At 39.9% G+C, this 22,603-nt stretch overlaps 1 protein-coding gene across 9 annotated transcripts in view; it reads left to right on the top strand.

The window, feature by feature from the left end:
- CCSER2 (coiled-coil serine rich protein 2) overlaps positions 1-22,603 on the top strand; it is a 172,155-nt gene that overhangs the window by 15,873 nt on the left and 133,679 nt on the right. The gene's annotated exons all lie outside the window — the stretch shown is intronic.

Raw genomic sequence — 22,603 nt, 5'->3', positions numbered from 1 at the left:
CTCACCTCTTGTCAGGCCATCTCTTTTTGGAGCTGTTTATAAGCTTCTTGTTTCCCTGATGGGTATACTACTCTGGGTAATGGAAAAGACAAGATGGCTGGTTGGGGGGAAATAGTTATGGGAGGGGTTGAAAAAAATTGGAATTATTTAGCATGAATAAGAGAAGTCTAGAACTGACTGCCTTATATATATATATATATATATATATATATATTTTTTTTTTTTTTAATTTGGAAATAATTTCGTACTCAGAGAAAGGTGTAAGAGTAAGAATTCTACAAAGAATGTCCAAATAGTCTTTAGCCAGATTCACCTTTTTCTAATATTTTATGCCGTTGGTTTATCATTTGCTCTCTCACATATATACATATATATTTATGTGTACACATGTCTAATACATATATGTAGTCTCTCATACACACACGCACACACACGTGTGCGCCAAGCATTTGAGAGTAAGTTGCATACATCATGACACTTGACTCATAAATATTTCCACATGTATTTCCTAAGAAGAGGGATTTTTTTTTAACATAATCACTGTATAGTTATGGACTTCACTAAATTTAACATTGATACAATGATTTAATTTACCTTTTGTGTTCCATTTTTTTTTTCCAGTTGACCAAGTCTCCTTTACAGCATTTCCCTCCTCTTTCTATAGGATGCTTTTTAAAGAGCAGAGAATGAATCGTGAGAAAGTTTTGGTAGAAATTTTGTACTAAGGCTCTAAAGAAAATCATGGAGATTTAAAGTTGGATTCCACTTTTACTCCCCGTGTGTCTCTCCCCCAGTCTTTGCATCTGAGAAAGTGGCAGCCCCATTCGATTAGTTGTTCAGGCCAGAAACCTTAGAGTCCTCCTTGATTTCTGTCCTTCTCTTTTCCGGCATCCCTGCGTTTAACCCGCCACCGAGTGCTGCAGCTCCTCTCTTGCCCACACATCTTGATCTCTTCTATTCCTTTCTGTCCATCTACCTCAACCCCTAGACCGTTGTCATTTCTCATCTGGACTCCTTCCTACCTAGCTTCTCAACTGTTTTCCCTGCTTCCATGTTTTCTCCCTTCCAGTTCATTCTCCACATAACAGCCAGAATGATCTTTTAGGAATGAAAATCAGATCATGTCACTTTCCAGCTTCTAACCATCAGTGGCTTTCCATTGCACCAGAGCGCTCTTTGCATTGCAAGCTGCTCTTTCTTTAGGTCACAACTTAAATATTCCCCCTCTGAGATGCCTTCCTTGATGCCCAGGATGCTATCTTCTTCTAGAGCATTTCATTGTTTTTCTTGTGATTCATAATTATTTGCTTGTGTGTGTGTTTTTTTAAAATTTCCTTTTCTGTCTCCTACACTAGACTGTAATTGCAAGAACCGTAGGGGCCACGTCTGTTCTGTCAACATTTGTATAGCTAGCACCTAGCACATTGCCAGGATCATGGCAGGTGATTGATAAATATTTGAAGAACACTATGTAGAAAAAGGAAACCTGAGAGGTTGTCTGGTGCTCCTGCCCCCCAGCGGGAGAGTCTGCACTGCCTCTGGCACGTGGTTATCCAGCCTGTTTTTGGGGTGCTTTCAGAGGTGGACAGCTTAGTGTTTTCTCTGGTAGCCTCTTACCCTGTTGAGTAATTCTGAGAGTTTGAAAGATTTTCCTTATTTTGGGCTGAAAACTGCCTTTCTGTTATTTCCACCCATTGATCCTAGTTGCCCCTCTCTGACGCCTTAAACTGTTTGACAGCAGCACTCACATACTCTCTGGGTTTTGCTAGGCTGAAACATTTGTAAATGCCTTACGTTTCATCATGTGACATGGTTCTTCACTCTTACCCCCTCTGTATGTATCCACTTTTTCAGGGTAATTCTGAAAGTGGCATATTGAAGGATGAGGATGTTCATAGTCTTTGGGCCAGCAATTCATGGTTTCTAGCATATTAATTCAGTGTGATATATTGTAACTATTAAAATAATGTAACTATAGAAAACTGAGAAATATTTATAAAATAATGGTATTTAAAAAGTAGGACATTATGTTGTATCTAGGTAGTTATTATAGCCGCTGGGGTGTGTAGATGTAGTGTAGGAGGGTGCCTGAAGTGCTGAGAACAGGTGTGTTAGGGTGGAATTCTGGGAAGAGGTTTTTAAATAAATAAAGAGCATTTTATAATTAGTTGAGTAAGAAAGGAGAAAGTTCAGTGCTCAGAACTGTTAATGTCGCTCCAGGTGGAGGTGAGTGAGAGTCACTGGTCTGCACCAGCTCCTCGGGTTCGGACGCTGGATCGCTGTTAGTGTGGCCTCAGGTTGCCTGTTCGGAGGTCTCGTCACACTGTTAACCCATTTGAACTCATCACCTGAAACTGCTAACGTTATCCAAGGCACAAAATTTGTTTCCTTGAGCTTTAAACACATTCTCGTTTTTCTGAGGTGACACATCCGGTTGGCATAGAGACGAGATAGACTGAGTGGCCGAGGGACGGTTTGGGCTTTCTTTGCTGTCTGAATTGTTTCTTGAAGGTACCAAAACCCTGGACTGCTAGTACATTATTTGGATATTCTGTACCAGTACTATATTCCCTACTGTCTTGAAATAGGTTAATATTTTAATATTCTTTTCAATGGAAACTAATAATTATAAGTGGTAATTATAACTAAAGTGTAGAAAGTTATTTCTGAGAAAAAGCTCATGTAAAATGCTATGGCTAGCATATTTGAAAGCAAACTTAAAAATAAATCCATACTTTGTCTTTACAGAAAAATGTCCTTAGAATTAAATTATGGTAATGTCCAAACTTAAACATGTTTATTTAGTACTCAGAAAGCTTTTTTCTCATAAAAGTGTTATATCTGTCAACCAAAAATAATAGAAAATAACAGCGTTGGATATTAGTTATTAAACCCAGAAAATAAAATTGATTGAAATTATTCTTCTCATTGATAATTGAAGAAAATCAAGTTTTATTACATGAGTGTTAAGAAGAGATAGGTGGGCATTTAGAATAAATGGCTTGAGAGTAGAGTTTCTATCTTATTGTTGTTTCTATCTGGTAATTTGCTGTAAGTGGTTGTGAACGCTGAAATTCTGGTTTATTAAAGTACACTATATGATAGAGTGGCATTTTCAAGGAAATAGAGGTTAAATAGCACTTTTATTTATTACATCTAATTTCACTTTAAAATATTTTTCTTGGTAAGAAGCTATTTTTATCTGGTTTATCTGGTTTTCAAGCTTTATCTGTCTTCCTTAGGCATGTCTTGTGATTCATAAATGGAGTGACAATAAAAAGAAGTCTTTTGTCTCTGAAATAATATCTGGGCAAGAATTTGAAAAGAGAGAAGGAGAGAAAGACAAATACTTTGTTCTTATGTTTGTGCTTAAGACTGTGCTGTTCATTATGGCAGCCACTAGCTACAGGTAGCTGTTTAAATTTGAATGAGTTAAAATTAAAGAAAAACAAAAGCTCAGTTCCTTAGTCACCCTAGCCACATTCTCAGTGCTCAGTAGCCACATGTGGCTGGTGGCTACTGGGTTGGACAGGCCGGATATGGAACATTTCCATTATCGCAGAAAGTTCTGTGGACAGTGCTAGAGTAAGAGATTGTATGAAATGGGGTTACTCAGGAGAGTGAAGACAGACAGAATGTTGACTTGTGTGCACACGATCCTTTTAAGGCTAGAGAGGCTCAGTCTTGAAGATGGGGTGAGTGAGAAGAGGTGCGTGGATGGGGCCCCAGCACATGCAGTTCTTCGCACTGGCCATCAGGTGGCAGTGTCTGCTCGGGTCAGCTGCTTATGGCAGAAGCCCTGGGGAGGGGAGAATGAGGCGAGCCGTCCTGGGGGGATGGCAGCCAGTGTGCAAGGTTTCTGTACTCGCGGAAGTTTGTGGGTAGGGTCTTTGCATTTTAAGGAACACCTATGCAGGAAAAATGTCTTAAATATTACATAAAAATGTCTTATCCTTGTGTGTTTGAAATCTTACAATGTTCAGAATGTGTTACATGCTGCACACACATACGCACACATATAACTGAAACTAAAGTGTCATGAAACACCCTCAGTGTGCATGATGCCTTCTGATATTTCCTATTCTGTTCTATTCTCGTTGTATGTGTAGCAGGGCTACTGATTAATTGTTAAGTAGGAAAAGACTGCTTTAGGATATTACTACAATAAACCTAATTTCCAACACATAAAATGATTCTGTGCAATGTTGCAAAATTGTTTTTAAAAATCCAACTGGGGCTGGCCCTGTGGCTGAGTCGTTAAGTTCGTGCGCTCTGCTTCTGTGGCCCAGGGTTTCGCTGGTTCGGATCCTGGGCGCGGACATGGCACCGCTCATCAGGCCATGTTGAGGGGGCGTCCCATAACTAAAAGGACCCACAACTAAAATACACAACTACGTACTGTGGGGATTCGGGGAGAAAGAGCAGGGAAAAAAAAAGATTGGCAGCAGTTGTTAGCTCAGGTGCCCATCATAAACAAAAAAAAATCCACCTGAACATTATAAAAACTGCTGAAGCTGTAACCGTCTTAGGTTCTATATTGGTTTTCCTTATGTGAGACACTTAAAAAGCAAAAATGTTTACATAAAATGATTGCACTTTATAGTACTGTTTCAAGTTTTAAAAATTTAACATTGCAGGCAAATTTCTTACTCTTTTTCTTAAGTCTGCTGAATGTGACATGCCTTGTTTGTTGATCTGACAAATGAGACCGTTACCACACCCAAATGGAATCACCTGCTCCACGTGAGGAGCCTGAGTCTGTCGCCGTGTTACATCTTTAGTCTCCTGTAATCTTTCCTCGACGACTTGATGGCAGAATTCGGATAAAGCCGTGCGAGGTAATCCACAGCTTCTGCCCTTCTTTCCTGGTGTTTTCCCTCACGTCGGTCCACTCCAGTGTTGTTTTGTAATTCACCCCAAATAAGGTAATTCTTTCTTGCCTTCAGACAGTTTTGATTTTGATTTCTCAGTGACCTCAGTCTCACTGAGAGTTCCTGCTTGCTGCTTTTCTTTTCAAACACCCGATGTCCACATGTATTTGTGTACCTTCCCGACAGCTCTTTGCCTTCTGTTTGTTCTTTCATAAGAAATTTTAGGTTTCCCTGAACTTCACCTGCTTCCTCTTTACAAAAATAGCAGTCTCCCTTCATCTGTCCTCTCGTCTCTGAAAACTTTCCAGTTGTCATTTTATAGCTGTTTTTCTCCTTATTGGTTCCTTAACTTTCTGTTAATGCTGAAGCTGACTGGCTTCCAGTTCAGTCTCTCTCCTTTTATTTAAGATTTCTTCCTCAAACTGCTTTTCACAACTTCTCTCTGCGTCGTCTGGATCAGCTGGTTCTGCTTCCAGCACTTGTATGTTGTCTTCCTGTTTAGAACATTGCTTTTCGTTTCTTCTGTTGATTTCTTAGCCACTTATAATTTCTTTGGGTGGTGAAAAGTGTCTTCTCTGACTTACAGTACAAGACTTTAACTCTTCTTTTTTGTTTGTAGTCGTCTGATTTGTATTCCATGTTCCATTTTCTTGCCCTTAGCTATGTTTGCATAAAGAGTTATTTTAAGATACATTTCCTACCTATTATTATTCATTATTAAAAAATGAACTTTTCTCTTATTGTGATATTCTTGAAAAAACTGCAGTTTTTTCTGGCAACTTGATTTTCTTTTGCACACTTGTTTGTGTGTAGTGGCTACATTTTTTCTCGTTAGAGTTAAATTGAACATCTTGCTCAGCTTTCTGTTCTCAACCTCCCACCGTTTTTCTCATTTTCTTCTAAAAGTTTACCTGAAGTGTTGATTTCTTTAAAAAATAGATTATTCTTTGGGTTTTTTCATTGAGGTTGACTTTGCAGGTACTTTGAAAATTCTTGAACATTTTCTCTTCTCTATTTTACCTAACTTTTACACTTATGGAAGAAGAGACAGATTTTATGATTTGTGCTCCATGGATCAGTGCTTGAATATTTTTCACTGTTAAATTTTATTGTTTCCTTCTGCACCCATTCCAGAGCTAGGCACGTACATAATCTATGCTTTTCCTGCAGTTTGCCATGCCCAGGAGCTCAGCCGTCTCGCTCAGCACTAGAGAAGGCACTGGGGAAAGAATGAGGTAGTCCCTTCTATTCTTGTCTTTCCATTTACAACAAAACTTGCTTGTCATAAACCAATAAATTGATATTATGATCTACAGTTTGAAAAACACAAGTATACTGAGTATTAGCTTAAGAAAATGAATTGGAGAGAGGTCATATAGGGTAATAGTTAAATTTGAATTTTGGCCCCACCACTTACTTGCTGTGTGACCATGGGAAAACTACTTAACCTCTCTGTGTTTAGCTTCCGCATTGGTACAATAAAGATTGTATTTCAGGGGCTGGCCCCCTGGCCAAGTGGTTAAGTTCCTGCACTCTGCTTCGGCTGCCCAGGGTATCACTGGTTTGGCTGCTGGACACGGACCTTAGCACCGTTCATCAGCCATGCTGAGGTGGCATCCCACATAGCAGAACCAGAAGGACCCACAGCTAGAATTTACAACTATGTACTTGGGGGCTTTGGGGAGAAGAAGAAGAAGAAAAAACAAGATTGGCACCTAAGCTGGTGCCAATCTTAAAAAAAGAATTAGTGTGGTCCTTTAAAAAAAAAGATATTTCGTAAAGTAGTTGTGAGGATGAAATAGGCTAACATGTATGAAACCCTTAGAACGCTGCATAACACACAGTGAGAGCTGTAACTGTTAGCTGCTGTTGCTCCTGCCACTACCACCACCACTGCCCGCCCTGTTGAGTGCCACTGACTTGGGTTCAGAGGTCGTGGCCCCTTATTGTCTGTATGAACTTGACAAGTTAGTTAACCGCTGCAGACCTCAGTTTCTTCATCTCTGAAATGGGAATAAATGTACCTGTCATGTATTGCAATGAGGTTAAACTATGATAGTTCTTATAAACTGCTTGGCACAGTGCCGTGCCCGTACTGTTTTCAGTAAAAATGGCTGTTATCGTTAAGGCCCTCACAGTCATGTTGTCCCTTTTTGTTGTCAGCAGGGACAGTTCAGTCTTTGCCCCCTCCTGGTCCCGCTAGGGAGGAGAGTTTCCTGCCCAGGTCGTGGACTCGCTGCAGAGCCTGCCTTCCACAGGGCTTCTGTCTCTTGGGGTATTGGCCCGAGCCAGCCCCAGAACATCGTTTGTATGCACTGGTTCTGTTATGTGTCAGACTGTGCTGGATGCTGAGAATTTAAAAAATGATCTCTTAGTTAAGCTACTGAGTGTTTGTTATAGGTATTTCATTACGCTTATATTTTTGCGATTATTTGAATTGCCCAGGTTCCCCATGCTCTTGCTGGTTAATTTGCTCCTAGTGTTTAGGGAGACCTCGTCCCTGCCTTCTCCAGCCCCGTTCAGCCGTGGGCACAGTTCCCCACCCTCAGGTCCAGCCAGGCCGCCCAGATGGGTGGGCCCTGCGGGTCGTGTGGCCGCTGGAGGGTGCGGTGCCCAGTGTTGCGGGCTGGAGTGCTGACTGTGTGCCTGTCAGGGGCACCTCCTTCGAGACTCAGCGTGGGTCAGAACCTCTGCCTTGTGTTCCTGCCCCACGCTCCAGGTCTCGTGGTGGGACTGGAAGCGCCTTCGCCTTGTATCCTGTAGGATCTTGCTGCAACTCTGGTTCCCACCATTTTCTTTAGTTTTAACCTTCTCTTTTAGCTCTTTCCCTGCATCTTAGAAACAGCAAAGAGGGCACAAAATTAGAAAAAAACCCAAAACTATTGCCTTTGTAACCCTCTCAAGTTATTGCCTTTTTCTCTCTTGTCTTTGAAAGGATGGGGTACGTTTCCTGACTCTATTTCTTTATCTTTTTTCACTCTCAAACTCCCTGTGGTCAGTTTTCTGTGCCTCATCTTCTCCCGAAACTGTTCTAGCACAGGTGACCAAATTTGCTCACTACCAAGGCCAATCATTGTTTTCAGCTTTTACTTTTTCTTTGCTTCTCTGTGGAATTTGACACTACTGCCTATTACCATTTTCAAATTCTCTTCCAGTTCTTTTCTTTCCTCTCAGATTATACATTCTCAGCCTTCTCTGTTGCTTTTTTCCTTCTGTCCATTCCTTAAGTGTTGGTGATCCCCTGGGCAGTTCCCTCAGCCCCTCTCTCCTTGTTCTGCATCTTCCCCAGGTGGCCTCATTTGTTTCTGACAGAACATTTGACCATTATCTCTGTGCTGACAATTCCCAAATCATCTCCCATTTAGACCTTGTCCTTGCGTTTCAGACTCCTTTATGTGACTGGTAAACACCCCATTGCGTCCCGTGGAGGTTCTTCAGAGTCAGCTTGACGTGCGAAGTTCACGATCTCTTTCCCCAGACACAGTGTCTACTCTCAGTTAAAGGCACCACCCTCTGTCCAGCAGACAGGTCTGGAAGCCTAAACTCTTTCTTCTCTTTCATCTCCTACATCTAATCAATCAATTATTCTTCCATTTATTTATTAATTATTAAATATTGTCTCATTTTGTGCTCACTGTTGTGATAAAATTAAGATTCAGCATTGCTGATATCTTTTGTATTTGTGTCTTTTCTCTACTCTTTTTGCTACAATCCTTGCCATCTTTCTCGTGTTATAACCTCCTCCCCTGTCTCCCTCTCTTCCTCTAGTCCATCGTCCATACTGAAATCAGAGTGACTTTTCAAAATCCAGGTCAGATCTTTGTTTTTTTACAGCTTAACGCCAGTTGATTTCCTGATTGCCCATAGTAAAGTCCACATTTCTTAGGATGGCATATCAGGCCTTCCACAGGCTGTGTTTGCTTCAGTGTTCTTTCTTTTTATGCTGCATTTCTTTGAACCTTGTTCTCTGCCCTTGTTTAATTAGTAACAGTTTCCTGAATGTGCCATGCTGGTTCTGTACTTTTGTTTATGCTTTTTACTTAGGCTGTATTGCTTTTCACATTCAGCATCTTTATTATTATTTACTATTTATCTTTTGAGATGAAGCCATTTATGATATCCCCTTCTCCCAGATAGGCACTTTCTTTTTTGTGCCCCAGTGTGCTGCCCCACACACTCTCCTATAGCAGTTACAACACTTCATTGCCTTTTTCTTGCCTGTGTGTCTTTCTCTCCGTATTGCAGTGTCTTACCGTATCTGTAACCTCTAGCACAGAGCCTGATTCGTGATGGGCTTTCTGTAAATGTTTGATACTGAATGAGTGTATTGTCAGTCAGTACCATAATGAGACCATTTCCTCTTTTATAAGATCATAATCTCCTGGCAGGATTATATCTCACCTTGTTTATTTTTCAGGATCTTGTCTCATAGGTGCTTAGATGAGAAGTGTTGTAGTGATCTGAGGTGGAGGAATGCAGTGGTTAAGGGGGCTTCCCGGCAGAGGAAGAAGTTGGGTTACGTTGGTCCTAAGCACAGTAAGATTGGTCTTGTATTCGGTGGTCCTCGTGTCTCACGTCATGATCAACTTACGGAGGGGAACAGTACGCCTGACAGTGATCACTTTGCTATTTGCCAGATCAAGAAGATTCTCAGTGTCAGTACTCTGGGGATTGATTAAATGCTGTTAACTAGTTTGAGGATTTTTACTTTTTAAAAATGTTGAAGTATGGGTATCCTAGTTGCTATTAAAAGTTGTGGAGTAATTATCTAAAATACTTTGTAATTAAGTCACACAAGGAGTCAGCAATCAAAGAGCACATTCGAACAGTGATTATGTCCCATCTCTTTTGTAACTTAGTTTTTGTTTTTTTAATGATGTTTTATGCCAAAAGTTTTAGGTTTCTTCTTAAAAAAAGCTAAAGGGTTAGGTGCTATGGATATAGGTAGGGATTGAGAGTCCAAATTAGAATAAATTATTAAACAAGAAGCAAGCCGTCTGGCAAGACATTGGTTTGTTCATTGGGTTTAATAAACCAGTGTGGTTTGTGGAGGAGTGGAAAAAATAGCATGAATTTGGGTACCTGTTGTACCTAGAAAACAGGAGCTTTTAGACAGAAGCTTATAAGCCAGTTCTATAGGATCTCAGGTGTTAGTTGAAATGTACTACCTGTTTTGTGTTCTGCTTTATGTATGTAAATGTTGATATTGTGGATTTCAGGTAAAACTAACAGAATTCTCAGCAAGACACGGTTAGGGGTTATACTCTTCGTTCTTGCTTTTATCCTACATTTATAAAACACCAGTCATGTGCCAGGCTGTGTCCTAGGGCCAGAGTGAGGGAACAGATGAGTGAAAGGCATAGTCTGTGTTCTCAAAGAATTGGCCCCTGGTGGAGGGAACACAAACGCGGAGGGGTCTGAGGAGTACTTCTTGGCCTGCTGACAAGAAATAGGAGCCCACAACCTGGCCTGGTGGGCTTGGGCTCTACAGAGGCTGCTCGATGCTGTGAAGAGGGTGTGAAGGGTGAGGGGCTGTGCATTCCAGGCAGAAGAAACTTGATGTGCAGACGTGTGTTGCTGGGAGAGCATGGTCTCGTGTGGGAGCTGTGAGTCCCAAGGCTCCTCAGTGAGTCAGCCATGAGCCTTTGTAAGTGGTTTGTGCAGTAATCCTGGGCTAATGACTAGCTGCACTGTCCACGGAAACCTTTGAACGTCCCTGACTCCCTTTTTCCCCCATTGGACTTGGTTCCCTGTGTATGTCTCATACCACCTTTCTGTAACATAAATTATCTTTTCATGTATTTCGCTGTCTAGTCTTTGCTGGATCATTAGCGCTGTGAATGCAAGGTTCCTGTCTGTTAGGCACAGCCGTATCCCCAGTACCTTGTACAGTGACTGGCACACAGTGAGTGCTCAGTAATATTTAGTCAACAAATAAATGCCGTTAGGGATAACATTTTAATATTGTTATGGAAAGTGTACAGTAACAGCTTTGCTGGAGAAGAGAATGTGATTTAGTGCATGTTTTTAGCTCTGAGTTCTTTTCCTTTTAATTTCAGTTCAGATTTTCTTTCCTTTCCTGCTAGATAGAGTTTAGCCCGCTAGACTTCTTAGAGAACATGCTTGTCTCTTAAGTTATCTGGGTTTCCCCTGCCTCCAGTGATCGGAGGACATATATAACTACAAAATAGGATGTCTTGTGTGAGGTGAGGTTCCAGTTAGCACATAGATTAAAAATCTTGTAAAGTCAAAATTGCCCTTGAAAAAAACAGATGGTGACTTCAGGTCAACCTCGTCCTTTTTTGCGGCTTCACTTGAGCGTGATTTCAAGTAGTTGGCTGATGCAAGGAAAGCTTATCTTCAGATAGTACTCTCACACTCTTGGTAGCATGCTCGTGCTGACAGGCATGTACCGACTGAGACTTAGTGAGGGAGAAAGACATTCCGTCTTCCCCATCTGTTCGCTTTGCTTTGCTCACCTGGACACAAGCCTGTGAGGTGGAAGTGAGCCGAGGAGCTTCTGTGCGTGGGGTCTGTGAAGCCTTAGCGTTTGCTCTCCCCGCGGTCCTGGGACCCTGATTGGCTTTGTGAACTTTCTTCTCAAAAGGACTCCTGTAACCTCCTCCCGCTGTTGCTCATTCGAAGTGATGGGAACATGCAACTCTCAGCTCATAGGTAGACTTTTTTTTTTTTTAAGAGCTCTATTCCCAAAGGATTAGTTAATTCAGGCATTGTTGTAATAGTAACATTTTATACAGTTGAAGAATTGACTGGGAACCTGACATGTCTGTTTTATGGGCACTTGCACCTCGGAAGGATCTAGAACGAGGTGAATGTCCATTCTTGTCGTGAAATTCTGTAAGAATGGAGGACTGCAGTCCAGCCTTTCTTTTAGCTAGAAATCTTTAATCAGTTTTTCAATGAAATAACTGTCATTTTAATAACTCTGGGGCAGTTCCTGTGATCTTGAGGTGCTTTCTGAATCATCAGAGAAAGCTTACGTTGGGTGTCACTATAGGTCTAGCACCAAGTGTCTATTTTAAATATTACTCAGTATTTGGTTATCAGAACAATTTGTTCCCTAATTTTGCAAGATTGGTTTATTGTTTAAACATTTTTGTTCAGTAATATTTGAGATTAATGTTAAAATATCAGCTTTGTAATGTAATATAGTGTCTTGTGTTAAATACTGTCCTTTTATAGCTTCAATATGAGAAAGGAGCTGGGCTTGTTGAAGAGAGCTGTGTGCTGTGTTGATACGAAGCTGAAAATGGATGCATCTCAGCGTGACTAGATTGGATACATGCATTGTGTCCCAGCAGTTTTGCTGGAAACACTTTGTACTTAAAAAATAAATTATTAAATATCTCACTTTTGTAAACCACAAAGTAATGCATGACACAGCCACTTTTGCATCATCTCTGAGCTTTGTATCAGGGTTGCTAGCGCTCAGGTGTAGTAAGGGTCCAGGATGCCTGTTCATATTGCTTGTTGATAGTGTTTTCACAAAATATCCCTTGACAGATGTCAAAACAACAGGCCGGATTGGCTTCATCAGGTTGTTCTGTTAGTCTAAAAACAGGGCAGCCTAAGATAAAAGCCATGATTAGGTACTGTTATTTATCTATCATTTACATATGAAAAAACAGATTTAATGAAAGACCAAGTAATTTATCCTCGGCCACACTCCCAGGAAGTGGTGAGCATGGGATTCTAATCTGGGCAGCTCCGTAGCCCTCTTAACCGTTACCCTTTACCACTTTCCAAGATAGGTTTTCTCTTGCTGGAACCTCTCAAGCCTTGATTAGAGCAGTTTATGGCTCATGGTAATACTAAATCAAGAGGGTTTTATCCTTTGTGGGAGGAGTTAAGTGTAGTGATTCAGGCATTAAGAGTTCTCTGAATAGAAGTATGCAGGTGCACCTGAGAGAGAGGGAGAGAGAGAGGAGGGAGGGAGAGACAGGAAATGAATGCTAAGAGGATAATATAGACTCTTTCAAACATAATGAGTTGGGAAAACAGTATGGTAACTACACACCCCCCCCCCCCCCGCCACTTTTTTTGGCTGGGAGGATGTTGATCTTTAATAGAGTATTTCAAAGCAAATTCCAACATACAATTTCGTGTTTAAATACTTTAGTATTTATAACTCTAATGTAAAACCGACTTAAAAAAAGAAGTATGAACATTATACGCTTATCACTCCCAACAAAAATAATAAAGTCTTTAATATGATCCAATTCCCATTCCATATTCAATTTCCCTGAATTGTCTCAAGAGCAATTCTTTATTACTGGGGGTTTGATTAAATTAGGATCCATACAAGGTTCAGACATTGCATTTGGTTAATGCGTCTCTTACACTTGTAACATTCTGTCCCTATTTATTTATTGAAGAAGGAAACCGAATCCTTCCTCTTCTGGAATTTCCATGTTCTAGCTTTGGCTGATTATGTCCTTGTGTTGTTTAACATGTTTTTCTGTTCTTGTCTTTCTTGTAAACTGGTAGATCTGGAGGCTTGAATAGATTCAGATTCAGTTTGTTCTGGTGAGGCTATTTCGTTGATAGTCCTGTGTATTTCTCTTGTCTCATAATAGGACGTTAAGATTGATTTAGGTTCAGGGGTCTTTTCACCTATTGGATTTAGCAGTCATTAATGGTTGCTGCGTGGATCTATTAATTCATTAGGGCTTCCTTGCTAATCAATACCAGATATATCTGATTTTCTTATTTTGTGATTCCATCATTTTTTCTGCATTTATTAGATATGATTCTTATATAAAGAAAACTTTCATCATCAATGTTTTGATTACCTGCAAACACAGGGGAGGCAGGGTAGATAGTTCTGTCATCAGTCTGTAGAGTAAGTTGTCCTGGCAGCAAGGCTTATTTTTGCTGGTTGTTGATAGGATTGGACGCGGTTAGTGTGAAGATTTTTAATTCTTTAGAAAAACTTGTGTTTTAATCGAGGTATAACTTACATACAAGTAAAGTGTGTAAATCTTAAATGTACCTCTTGGTGACTTTTTACATAAGTGTACACCTGAGAAACACCATCCAGATCGAGTGATGGATTGTCGGCAGTTCCTCAGTCCACCCCGTTTTGTAGAGGGAATCTCTGTTCCAGGGGTTCTCGACATGTTAACCTCCATGTCAGCTGCATCGGTATCACCTAGGAAATTGTTAGAAATCCATTTTCTAAGTCCTTATCCTGGACATATTGACTCAGAAGTTTTGCGGGTGGAGCCCTGTGACTGACCTTGTTCTAAGGAGCCCTCCCTGGTGACTCTGATGCACAGCAACATTGGTGAGCCACTGCTCCCTTCTCACCTTTGTTCTCGTAAGTAGGTTAGCTTGTTCTTGACCTTCCCCTCACATGGTGGAGCAGTGAACATCTTTCCTCTTCCGGTCTGCTTCCCCCAGGTGCAGTGGTGGTTCCCTGTGCCCTAGGGGTGGCGGGGAGGGTTTGCTTCCCCTTCCCCAGCAGTTTAAGGCTTTGCTTGCTAGGATAGAAGGATGCAGGCAAGTGAGTGGGGCCTCGTCCTTATCCAGCATGGCCTCCATCATCTCCTGCATGCGTGTGCCATTGGGAGGGGGCTCGCTCATGTCTTTCCCCTGGACACTAGGTGGAGGATGTTCCATAGAAGAGCTTGCTATTCCATAGAAGAGCTTGCTGTTCCAGACTGACTTGTTACTCCACATTTGGCTTTCAAGCATCTATGAAAATGTTAGCTTATCACTCCTTCCTGTGGTGGTCATTTCTTTCTCTTATGCTCTCCCCAAAACAAAACTGTTAAAATGTCTTGTCTCTCCTTGGAGGGTCCTGGCCCCCTTTTGAATTGGGCTTACTTGGTTACCTTACCATGTCAGCTCTCTGATGGGCTCCAGAAAAGTTAGGATTTTGAAGATTATTTAGCTCTTCCAGGTTGTTACGTAGTAGTGACATTCATTGCTGCTTTCTGCATCCTAAGTGGAAGGGAAGTCTGATCTTCCTGTAAATGGAAGCTCACTCTATGTACTCTGAAGTATCTGGATTCTTTTGTTTAAAGGATCTTGTTAGATTCGTTTGCATTTTGCATGTAACCAATAGTTAGCTCTTTTTTTTTTACTGTCATGTTGTGTTCTATCATGCTAAAATTATTGCTAAAATTTATGTTTCTATGTTACGGTACTTTCAGTACATGTGAATATTAACAAAATGTTTCATTTGGGGGTATTTATTGAGTGTCTGTCATATGCAGAACAGGCTTGGGGTTGAGTCCTGTATACTAGTGTGTCACATCCAGTTTGTGCCAGCAGTGAACTTACAGCCTAGTGATTATGTTAATTCCATGTTAATGTCACCCACGTTGCTCTTCTTGCTCTAGCCCTGTCCTCATTGCTTATTTAATTTAATTTAGGAGCCTTGCCTGCAGCAGGTCCTACATAGACCAAAATTCTAAACACTTGCCTGCTGTGATTCTTGAAGCACCCAGTGTTTGCGAAACGTCTGTGTTTAGTGGTCATGGCTGTTTTAAAAGGCCGTGTAACTACTCGGGTGTCGGACTTGGTCATTGTTCGAGCAACTCGGGTGTCGGACTTGGTCATTGTTCGAGCAACTTGGCACCTGTCGTCTTTACCTAGCCCTGTCACCTTCATGTCATTTGCATGCCCCACACAGTTGTTAGAGTTTTGCCTGAACTAAAAGGTGAAATTCCGAGGGAGAGTTTTTGTGGTTTGGCCAGGGGAGCTTCTGTTTCCTCTTTATCTGCTAGTATTCTGCTTGTCCCTTAAATAAAAATTTCAGGAAGTGATACGCCTTGAATCTACATTTAATAACATTATTTAATGTTCCTAAGCCACAAATTCATTTAGAGCCCAGCTTTCATAAATTGCTTTGATCTGCATCTACCTGAGTAAAAAGTGGCAGCTGGACGGCGAAAAGGTCAGCTTGCCACAGTGATGAGCTTTGTGTTGAGGTTGCTGTGCTCTCTTTAAAACCAAGAATCTGCAGTGAAGTTGTTCTGTTTTTTTAAACCTTTGATTTTGGCTGAAGGTGTCATTTTTGCTTTTTTAATTGCTATGATCAAGCCTTTGAATCAGCTTCTGCCACAGATGAAAGCCTGGAAAAATAGAGGAGAAGGGGATATGGGGAAAGATGTTGAGTAACACAAGGTAAAAAATTTTTTTAAAATTAAGATGTAGTTGTCTGAATGTGAAAGCAGGTTTCAAGAAGTGACTGGTTCTGGGTAGGTAGTCATCAGCATTGTGGCTCAGTTAATTGCTCTTGGATTCAGTAGTGAATTTCTGCCTATGAAAATCCCTAAAATGCAGGCAGTTCATACCTTCTAAAAAGCTATTTGAAGAACTGAAAAAAAGTGTGTGAGTGGGTGGTTCCTCAGATGATAGGGTAATGGATATGAAAGGAGTTTGAAAAATGGAAGCTCTCACTGTTCCTTGGCAGAACTTCTCCTTTGATTAACAGGACCTGAGTTCCTTGCTGTCTCCGTGCTCCTCTGACCTTAGCTGTCCAGTCCCTTCCTTCGCTCTTGTCCCCAGCTGTTGTAATCCTCTCGGAATGTTTCATCCTTTGTCAGGAAGGCAGTCTGCACGGCTGCTGGAATAGGTAGACTTGACCCTGAATCCTCTCCAGTAGTCAATGAACCTGTGACCTTGGATGAGTGTTTTAGCCCCTCTAAGTCCTGGTGTATGTATTTAAAGTGGGGTGAAATCCGGCCCCTCATAATGTGATGAGGAATAAACAGCAAGCAGCGGTGAGCGTGGCGCCTGCCATGTACGTGTTCAGTAATGTTTGCTCCGTCTTTTCCCTGCTCATCCACTTGTGCATTTCCTTTAAAAGCAAAACATTTTGATTTAATAGTTTTTTGAAAAGGAATTTGTAAGTATTTTGAAAATTCTTTCAGATGTGAATTTCAATGCCAATACTGTAAAAGTGCTATACTTTAAAAAATTATTCTTTAACTCAGAAAATCTCAGACATGTCCAAGCCCTACACCAGGTGTTCTTAGTTCAGCATTAAATTAAAGCTCACAGACAGCACTGAAGTGTTTCAGAGAGTACATCATAGATTTTGTAGCCAACAGGTACTTTTTCACGTTGTTATGACTGCATTTTTTTAATTGCTTAATAGACTGCTTATTGGGTAAGGTGCATCACAGAGGGCATAGTGACTAAAGTGAGGCAGACTCACTGTGTCTGTTTTATTTCGTTTAAAAGTTAGAAGCAAATGTAGGAGAAAATTTCACGAATGTTTAAAGACAAAGTAGCTCATCAACAAATGAAGTGACTCTTCATAATCTAAGCAAATAGGGAAACTTTTATAGTTGAGCCATTGGATTAGTTTAGACTTCAGAGCACAGTCCAAGATGGTTGGCATCATTTATGTTGCACTTATTTGTGCCTTTAGAAAGCAGTAACTATTCTTGATAGGAAATCATGCATTCAGGTTCTAATCCTTTTATTTTCTCCAAGTGTTAGCACCCCAAACACTTTGTAGTACCTAACAGTGTGTCTTTTCTTGTGGGCTTGTCTTGTGCCTCTTAAGTCATAAATACTTAAGATGTTTTTGGAAGATTAACATACATTACCTGATTTCAGACGGTAAATTAGAGGCATAGAGAAGGGAAATAACAGGATGTTCTGTCCTCAGTCTGCTTGTGACAGGAGGGAAATGTTAAAGCCTTTCTGACTCGTAGACTGACTCACTGCAGGACAGAATTTTTAATGTGTTATTTAGCACTTTGCAAAATGACCCTTCTATCTAATATCGTTACCACTTTCCTTATGGTTATCCGGAAAGTGTTTGTAGGTGTGAAAGTATGTTTTGTGGTAAAGACGGATAAAAAAAATGGAGATGGCAGTCATCTCGCGTGGATATTGCACTGTCCCTTTTTCTGCTCATGGCAGATACTGCTGTTTGACCATGATGCGTTATTGTTGAGTCTAGATTTGACTTGAGAATCTTTTTGAACATATTGCTCAAGACAGCTACTACCAGTAGGCCCACAAAACAAAGTTATTTTTCAGTCTTGACTTACTATTTATTAAATTAATTTACACTGAGAGATTATGAATTTACTTAAAACTTGAGGCTCTGTCAAATTTGTGGTCCTGTAGCAGGCCCCAAAATATATAGGACTCAGTTTATGCTCTCAACAGATTTATTTCCTTATAGGTCAAATAGACATGCACACAGTTATAAGACAGACTCAGCTATATCACTGGTGTGAAGGGAATAGAGAAGGATGCAAGGTTAATTTTAACTGAAAAGGTTTGTGGGTACAGGCATTTTGAACTTTGAGTGTAGGGCCTTCAAGGTGGTCTTTACAGCTTTAGCAAAGGCATAGAAGGTAGAAAATATAGGATGGATTTTGGGAAATGACAAACAGTGCATCTTGGCTTGAATGTATAGGACTGCAAAGGTAGGGTAGAATCAAACAGAGAAGCTTGAGCTCTGTCCAATGGATTTTGGGTTTTATTATGTGGTTCCTGGGCCACGTGTGGTTTTTAATCAGTGGGATGACATATCAGATCTGTGCTTTAAGAGAATAACTGTTGACAGTTTGAATAGAAGGTATATCGGCATCTTGATAATGTAAGAAGATACCTTTGTAAATACAGGAAGAGGTGATGAGGGTCAGAACTAGAATTGTGGAATGGAAGTGGTGAATTTAGAATAAATTTTATAAAATTGATAAGTGAAACATTAAATTGAGGTTGAGGTCTGGAGAAATTGAAATGGTAATTTATGAAGAAATAATATCTGTTGAATAAAAAAATTGTTTTTTGTAGAAACATCTATTTTTATATCTTTTAAGTATATTTTATATAATAAACTTTAAAGAATTTTTCTTGGTTAGATTGAACTATTAAGAGTCTTGATATTGAATAAATAGTTTTTATTTTTAAAATGCAGTTTTTTAGTCAAAACTTTTTAAATGGCAAAAAGATTGTTATATTTAAAATATTTAAACAGTACTGATTTAATGGTGAAAGCAAGTCTCCTGTTCACCTAATTTTCACTTCCCTAATAGGAACTACTGTGTTTGTTGTTTGTGAATGTGTATGTGCACATGCATCTTTTAAAATTTTTTTGCTTTTTCTCCCCAAATCCCCCAGTACACAGTTGTATATTTTAGTTGTGGGTCAACATTCATCTTTATGTTATATCTGTCTGTCTGTCTATAGTGTTACTTTTATAAAAATGGGATCCAGTGTAGAATTTTTCAAAGTAGCAAAAATAAACTAGTTCATTTATGTGTCCCAAAGATACAGTCTTTCTGTGGCATACAATAACAGGAAGCAAAAGCATATAAACTTGAAATTATGGCTAGTAATTAACGTTTTAGTGTTCTATCTTAGAAATGATCTAGCCAGCCAATGATTATCCATTAATTAAGTCAATTTGACATTAGTCCTAGGTTTTAAGTTACCTTTAAAGTTCTTGGAAATTATCTGTAAGTTGACATACCATAAAACATAATTACTATTGCAGTAAAAAGTGGGTCAGAATAATCATTCAATTTAAACACAGGTTTACATTTTTGTAATCTTAAACATTGTGTATCAGTAGTATTGGCTTATTTGATCAGTAAGCCTATATGTGTTTTAGCAAAGTTACTCTAATGGAATAAAAATGTATGCTTATATTATATTTAACACTGATTAAAAAATCGGAAGGCAAACGTATTTTATTAAACTAGTTTTGTTTGCCAGACATTTACCTTAATTATGTGAACTTGGTTCTTAAAACCTTTCTGAGTTTCTGTAAGAATAACTTTTAAAAAAGTACAACACATTTAAAGTATTAGAAGATCAATTTCCTTATATTCTGGGAGTTTTGGTAATATTCAGCTTTTATAAGTACATATTTATCTCTATAAGCCAATCAGAACAGAGCTGCTTTAAGAGACTTTACAGTCCAATTGGTTAACACCCTCTACAGTGGGAAAGCATTATGTCCTCATGGTGAGAGGTGAAGACCGTTCTGAACTAGACACACAGCCGTATGGACATTGAGAGAGCTGATTGTTTCCAATTCTGTAATTTCAGCCTCAGCCGTGGCTATGGAGTTAACACAGAAACAAAAACCTGACCTGTCCAGATCCCAAAGAGCTATTTTCCTTCCTGGTCAGCGTGAAATTTTTAATTGATCTGAGCTCAAAATAGATAAACAAAAGAGAGAAATGAACAAGTGACTAATGAATCAGATTCTTCTTTTTCTCTCACCCAACACAGAATAGATTCTCAATCATTGTTCCCACCAGTGGGGAATAACTTAATGACCATAAGTAAACTAAAAACAAAAACAATATTAGAAGAGAGGAAAGTTAAAATAGAAAGAGAGCAAAGTTCTGTTGCTGTTCTCGTTTCACTTGTAGGAGACAGGTGAAGATGTGTTTGGGCCTCAGCCGCCCGTGAGATGTACCATGCTGGCAAAGAAATTACCGAGCTCTGTCTGTCTGTCTAGTGCATCCACTGGGTATCTTGGTGGAATCTCCAAAACTGTTAAAGGATACATGTTAGAAGAGAATAAAATCATGAGTCCCATTCAGATATCAAATGAACACATGTTAAAGATTTTATAAATTATTAATGAGTCAGAGAGATGTTATAGCCACAAATGCAAAGAACTGGTACATTTATAGATGGGGAATATTGAAGTGCATTTGCAAATGGATACCAGGCTGGCTTCTTCACCAGCGGTGGAGGGAGCTGAACTGAACTGGACAGAATTTATTTGCATGTCTGCAGACAAGAATTGTTTGACTTACCATTAGTTTTCTGCATGCTAACCTCTATCTTTACAGAGTTTAAAATAGCCGAATGATAATTCCTCTAGGATTAAATTATCCCTGGAGGCTCCAGCATTTCATTGGAAGGATGTCCAGACATCTCTTTAGCTTACTCTAAACTCTTAAAGTTTTCTTTACGGAGAGATTTTTTTTTCTGCCTGCATTGTTGGAGAGTTATTTCTTTATCCTTGATATTTATTAACTTAACCTTGGTGTGTATTTGGATCTATAGTTTAGGTTGTTTTCCCTTCCCTTCTGTAGATTTTTTCCCCCTTCTTTATTTTGGGGATATTTTCTATTATGCCTGCCTGCTTTTTCTCTTCTATTTGTTTGGTTTTTCTACTTCAGGGATATTAATGGTCTTTCTGTTCAATCTCTGTCCTGCATCTTCTGTCTAATTGCTTTGATCTCTTTGTTTTCTTTTTTCTCCTCAGTACTCAAGTTATCTCAAGATCTTTTCTCCTTCCCATTAGTTTGGTTTTCAGTCTTTGGTTCTTTTTCTTGTTTTTTTTCAAGTTCATTGTTGTTCTTCATTGGTTTCCTTAGTTCTATAACTTTTCAATTTTACCTCTTTTGTCATTTTATCTTTGAGCTTTTATTTTATTAAATGTATGTCCTTTTAGGTTGTTCTCTGTTACAGAGACCTCACTGGGGATTTCCTTGTTTTCCTTGTGTTGTGTTTTCTTTCAGGCTGGGTCTTTCCTTTGTTTTGTGTGCGATAGTCAGTGCAGTTGTGCATCACGTAATGATGTTTTGTTGATGACAGACCGCATGTATGATGGTGGGCCCGTGAGATTGGTACCATACAGCCTAGGTGTGTAGTCGGTTATACCATCTAGCTTTGTGTAGGTGTACTCTCTTATGTTCTCACAATGACACAACGGCCTAATGACACATTTCTCAGAGTATCCCCATTGCTAGAGACACGTGACTGTATTTGTTTCTCACCTTCCTTTCACTCCTGTGTTTATGTAGTTGCAGGGTCATTTCTTTTTATCTTGCTAGGTAAAGACTTGGATAGTTGGTCAAGACTTTGTATTTGCCCTGAGAGGACGTGGGTGAGTTCTCCTTGACGCCTTTCCCGCCTTAGCTGTGACCTTGTCTCCTCCTTTATTGCACCCTGTCAGTCCGCGTTTTGAGTGGAGTGTGTTATTCTCTGCTTCTCTCTAGTTGAAGGGCATGAGGCGCTGTTGGGGGCAGGTCTCCTCTAGGGTCCCAGGCTCCCCTCTCTCCGTAGATTTTAAGTGTCCTTCATGGTCCGTCCTGCTGCTGGTGTTGTACGGCCTTTGGGGCTTCAGACCCTTCCCTGAACTCAGAGTGGTGCTGTGGAAGTTGACAGGTTCTGGTGGCTACACTGCCTCAGCTGAGATTTTGAAGCTTCTGTGCTGCAGCTGTTTTCCTGGACTTTTCCAGGGTGTGCCAAATCAGATCTCTCTCCAAACTCGAGAATGTTCGTTCAGATTTTCAAGTTTTATTAACTCATCTGTTTTTCTCATTACTGCTTCCAGGCAGTGTAATCAGGCTAGGAGCCAGACCGCACCGTACAGAATCTTCCTCTGGCTACTGCATTTTAAAGTCCAGAGTTTCTAGTTTGAACAGTTTCTTGTTTGAGTGTAGCTGGTGGTCTTTTGGCTAAAAATCCATCCATAGACACACACATATGTATGTGTATACTGTCCCATACATATGTATGTATATGTATGTGTATACTGTCCCTTTCATTAGTTACTGGGGAGGGGGCGTTCTGTAACTCTGCTTCACCCCATCTTTACTTGAAAGTCTGCATGATTTCCTAAATATTTACTTTTGACATAAGTAATAACATGTATATACTCTAGAAACTTTAATTCTTAAGGTCAGAGATGACCTGGAATCCATTTTTTTTAATTAAAAAAAGAAAACCAACACATTAAAGACAGTGTCATAAGATACATAATT

The sequence above is a fragment of the Equus przewalskii genome, chromosome 1 (assembly GCF_037783145.1).
Source record: "Equus przewalskii isolate Varuska chromosome 1, EquPr2, whole genome shotgun sequence".
Lineage (NCBI taxonomy): Eukaryota > Metazoa > Chordata > Mammalia > Perissodactyla > Equidae > Equus > Equus przewalskii.
Note: the sequence above shows the minus strand (reverse complement) of the source record. Positions and strands in the feature narration are given on the sequence as shown.